Raw genomic sequence first — 5497 nt, 5'->3', positions numbered from 1 at the left:
GGTAACAGGTAATGAGGCAGATGCACAGGTGTTCCCATCCATAGAATAAAGGAGGCTGGGCACTGCTGCTGGCTGGAGCATCTGTCTCTGGACAGGCACCCAAGGCCCATTTCCAAGCTCCCTGGTCCTGAGGGTCCTCAGCTATATCCTGGTGCCCCCAACCCCAGAGGCCAGACGCCTTCCTAAGTCAAGGTCACGGACACTGTCCCTCCACCTGCAATGACTGTCTGGTGGCTGCCTGCCATGGTCTCTTGGATGTAGACAGAGGCTGAGGGTGGTTACGGTGCCTCCCCTGCTCCAGGACAGGGCTGTTCCACTCCAGCCCTGGACAACCATGACAGCAGGACCTAGCCACCCATACCCCACAGCCACGTCCCACACTCTGTGCCTGCTCAGCTGGACAGTGTCCAGAGGGACAGGTGGGAGGGGCTGCAGCCCAAGGTATGAGGAGCTGGAGAACACAGTGTGAGGGGCTGGAGGACCCAGGTGTTTAGGGGCTGGAGGACCCAATGTGAGAGGCTAGAGGGTCCAGTGTGAGGAGGTGGAGGACCCAGTGTGAGCGGCTGGAGGATCCAGTGTGAGGAGCTGGAGAACACAGTGTGAGGGGGAAGAGGACTCAGGTGTGAGGGACTGGAGACCCAGTGTGAGGGGGTAGAGGACCCAGTGTGAGGGGGTGGAGGACACAGTGTGAGGGGGTAGAGGACCCAGTGTGAGGGGTTGGAGACCCAGTGTGAGGGGGTGGAGACCCAGTGTGAGGGGGTGGAGGACCCAGTGTGAGGGGGTAGAGGACCCAGTGTGAGGGGTTGGAGACCCAGTGTGAGGGGGTAGAGGACCCAGTGTGAGGGGGTGGAGGACCCAGTGTGAGGGGGTAGAGGACCCAGTGTGAGGGGTTGGAGACCCAGTGTGAGGGGGTGGAGGACCCAGTGTGAGGGGGTGGAGGACCCAGTGTGAGGGGGTGGAGGACCCAGTGTGAGGGGCTAGAGACCCAGTGTGAGGGGCTGGAGACCCAGTGTGAGGGGGTGGAGGACCTAGTGTGAGGGGCTAGAGGATCCAGGTGTCAGGGGCTGGAGAATCCAATGTGAGGGGCTGGAGGACCCAGTATGAGGGACTGGAGACCCAGTGTGAGGGGCTGGAGGACCCAGGTATGAGGGGCTGGAGGACCCAGTATGAGGGGCTGGAGACCCAGTGTGAGGGGCTGGAGGACCCAGGTATGAGGGGCTGGAGGACCCAGTATGAGGGGCTGGAGACCCAGTGTGAGGGGCTGGAGGATCCAGGTATGAGGGGGTGGAGGACCCAGTGTGGGGGGCTGCAGCCCCAGGTGTGAGGAGCTGGAGAACATAGTGTGAGGGGGGTGGAGGACCCAAGTGTGAGGGGCTGGAGACCCAGTGTGAGGGAGTGGAGGATCCAGGTGTGAGGGGCTGAAGGACCCAGTATGAGGGGCTGGAGGACCCAGTGTGAGGGGCTGGAGGACCTGGCCACAGGACATGCAGGGGCTCTGGAGGTGAATGGTGGCCTTGAGGGCAGGAGGAGGGGGCTGGTAGTGGTGAGGTGTGGGCGGGGTACTGCAGTGTGCTTGGGGAGCTAGTGGTGAGGGTGGTGATGGTGATTGTGTCAACTCTCATCATTGCGACCAAAACACCTGATGAGCACAATTTAGGGGAGGAAAAGTTAATCTGGGGGTCCTGCCCTAGAGGCCTCAGTCCATAGGTGGCCGACTCCATTGCTCTGTCCCCAAGGTGAGGCAGCCTATGCTAGGGGAAGGGACCAGTGGAGGGAAGCTGCTTAGTTCATGGTGGAGTCAGGGGGCAGAGAGAGGAAGAGGGAAAAGACTAGACAGAGAATGACCCCTATAGGGCAGCCCCAGTGACCCACCTCCTCCTGCCATGCCCCACCTGCCCACAGTCACTGCCCAGTCAGTTTATTCAAACTGGGCTGGCCTGATTAGGCTGCAGCTCTTGTAATCTAATCATTTAACCTCTGAGTATACCTGCATTAACAGGGGATTTTTGGGGACAGCTCATATCCAAACCATAATCGTGATGATGGTGATAATGGTGACAGTGATGATGGTGATGGTGATAGTGATGGTGATGGTGATGTTGGTGGTGATGGTGATGGTGGTGATGGTGAAGATGGTGATGATGGTGATGGTGATGATGGTGATGATGGTGATGGTGATGATGGTGATGGTGATAGTGATGATGGTGATGGTGATGATGGTGATGGTGATGATGGTGGTGATGGTAGTGATGGTGATGGTGATATGGTGATGATGGTGATGGTGATGATGGTGGTGATGGTGATGATGGTGATGTTGGTGATGGTGAAGATGGTGAAGATGATGATGGTGGTGATGGTGATGATGGTGAAGATAGTGATGATGATGGTGATGGTGATGATGATGATGATGGTGATAGTGACATCAACATCTGTTCTTAGAAAACCCATCCATCATCCCCCCTTAAATTTAAATCTCAATAGACCTGCTTTGGAGACATCAGTGGGCAATGATGCCTACCTCAGCCACATGAAGCACACAAATTTTGAGTTACTTCCTATTTCTTGAGTTGCATCCTCTAGTTTACTCCCGTTCCCACCTTTCTCTTTACTTCCCAGACCCTTCCACTGTGGGTTTTGAGGGAGAGGGGAGGATATTCTGGAAGGAGCAGAAAAGGATTAAAGAGGACCCCCGTAGGGGCAAGCCCTCCCTCTGCACGCAGCCATCAGTGAGATCACTAAGCCCTCACTTTTCCCTGACATTCCTGTCTTGCTCCATCGAAGCCCGGGTCTCTCTGTGGACACGGCTCACCTCCCCGCCCCACAGCTCTCAGAGCTCCATCTGTGCTGACACAGATCTGAAGGTCAGGAGGGGTCTGTGGCAGTTATCTGCTGCTGTACCACAACCACCCAAACTTGGTGGCTCACAGTGACAGTGCTTTTGTCACACCTTCCAATTTGGAGGGTCAAGGCAGGATTGGCTTGTGATTTTTTTGCTTCCAAGTGGCATCGATGGTGTGATCTGGGCTGGAGACCACGTCAAGCCAGGACCCTGGCAGGAACGGCTGGATGGCCCGGCTCAGTGGGCTGTGGTGTGTGTGCCCACTACAGCCTCTTCCTGAGAACTTGGAGTAGACAGATGCCCACAGGGAAGCTCGGCTCCTAGACACCTGGAGGAACATGGTCTTCTGTGCCCTCTGCTCAGGAGCCCCACACATGGCTCCCACTGACTGTGTTGTCTGGGCACCCTCAGGCCAGCAGCCTTCAGGGGATCTCCACCTCTCAGTGGGAGCTGGATCCAAGACTCTGCCCCCCTCCTCTGAACCCCTGTGTCCTCCATAACCCCCACTGCTTCTTCCAGACAACCCCTCCCCAAGCCCCAACTTTGTCTCAGGTCAACAGCCCCATGTCCCTGACAGTCACAGACTAGTTCCCAGCTTGTGTCCCCTGGGTCTCCAGCTCCCTGATATTCCTGTCCCAAACTTCAGCCACAAAGAAGGTGGTCCTGCCAGCCTGCACCTCCAGTTCCTTGACCTCCCCTAAGGCTCCATACTTACCCTCTGCCCCCAACATATGCTGCACCCTCTGGCCTCAATTTCAAGCATGGCTGTCCCACCACCCATCCTGGGGTTCCTCCTCACGCCCTTCCTGCACCAGAGACACCTATCCCCCACGAGGGCAGACACCTGGCCCCAACCTTTGACCCTCCCCATCCCCACACTACCCCTTGTCAGAGTGGTTTCACAGCCTGATACTTAATTGCCTGTGTGTGTGTGTGTGTGTGTGTGTGTGTGTGTGTGTGTGTCCCCGTGCTCTCTGCTCACTGTGCTGCGTGGAGACCCTCAGCCTGTTAGCTCCTGCACTGCAGAGCTGATCGCCCTGGCTCTACATCAGGACAGGGGTCTCCCGAGCTCTCTGTGTGGCCAGCCCCACTGCCCTTCTGCATCCAGCTGCCCTGGGACTCCCAGACAGGCGCTTCCCACTCCTGCCCTCAAGGTCAGAGGCCTCCTCCCACCCCCTTCTGCCGGCAACCCAGCTTCCTGTTTCTCAAGAAGGAAGACGCAGGAAGGGGACACTCCTACCTCGCGCAGGAGTCCTCGGCTACAGTGTGCTCAGAGCAAGTGGATGGCAGCCACTTCCCTGGGCTTCTGTGGTCAGAAATGTTCCTCTGCGTCCACAGTGTGCAGGCTGCCTGCAAGACGGTGACCACACAGCCGCCTGCCTCCTGGCTGGCGCCCACACTTGGGGTTCAGTGCTCTGGGCCTCGTCTTAAAGTGTTAATTGTTCTGTGTCTGAGTCTCTTCCTTAAGGGAAGTCCAATGGGACAGTGGCTTGTGCCTGGGCTCTGTCCCTCCTGGGATAGCACCTAACTGCCAGCTCCCACCCTGGGGTCCACTCCCTGTTCCCCCAGGACTGCAGGAGCCTGGCTGGGGCTGGAGGCAGTCCCAGCGGACAGCATAGCAGGGGCTGTCTTTCCAGGCTGGCAGCCCTGCAACTGGGAGGGGGTCACTACTGTGGCTATCGTGAGTTGGGCTCTTGCCCACCAGACCCACGTGCCAAGTTTTGAAGTTCTTTGGGGGATCGCCATCAGCGGAGGGCCAGAATGGGAAGGGGAGACTCCAGGCAAGTTCCCTAGACCCTCTCCCCTGAGGTCAGTCCTCAGGAGGGGTGAGGCCAGGCCTGAGAACACAGCCCCTGTGGCCATGCATGGCCTCTGCTCCAGGGGTCCACACACTCATGGACAGCCCTGCACCCAGACCTCTGCTCTGCATTGATCGTCTGGTTGTCTGCCTGACTTGGTGCTTGGGCCTGGCTGACCCTGGGTGATTGCCCTCCATGTTGGTGAACACCCCAACCCAGGCTTTTTGTTGCTCACCACCTCCTCTAGCGTCTTACCACTGCCGCCCATCTGTCCAACACCAGGGCAGGTGACAGATGCCTGGGAACGGCCACGCACCAGAGCCCCTGAAATGATCCAAACCGGCTCTAGGCGCTCACTGGGCTCCCCTTCCTTCCCAGGAACGGCGGCCAAGGCTCCTGCCCACAAGCTGCCAGGGCCCTGCATGCAGCCCCCAAGGCCTGAACCTGCTCTGGGGACTCCTGGGTGCACTCGCGTTTCCTGGACCCCCATTTCCACACTGTTTCCCGGGGTCCCCAGATGATCTCTGAGCCTCAAGAGTGATCTCCTCTTAGTCTTCCTGGTCAGCCGTGGTCATGTGCTATGGCCAGCGAGGCACCTCAGGGATGAGACCATGGAGCCGTGGTGCCCACCAGGAGTCAACGCCCCCAGGTGTGGAAAGCTGTGGTGACCGGGTGAGAGACGGTTGGCAAGACTTGCTGAAGACTTCAGTTTTGCTTCATCAGAATGATGTTAAGTGGCCAGTGAGGCTGGGCAGAGGCGGAGGGAGGCATGAGGGGAGGGCTGCCTCTGCCCAGCTCCTCTCCCACCTCCTGCTGAGCCCATGCAGCAGCCTGGGAAGCCCCCGGCTGTCAGGGCTCC

The sequence above is a fragment of the Spermophilus citellus genome, assembly GCF_964194105.1.
Source record: "Spermophilus citellus genome assembly, chromosome: 3".
NCBI lineage: Eukaryota > Metazoa > Chordata > Mammalia > Rodentia > Sciuridae > Spermophilus > Spermophilus citellus.
This window is presented reverse-complemented; position numbering follows the sequence as displayed.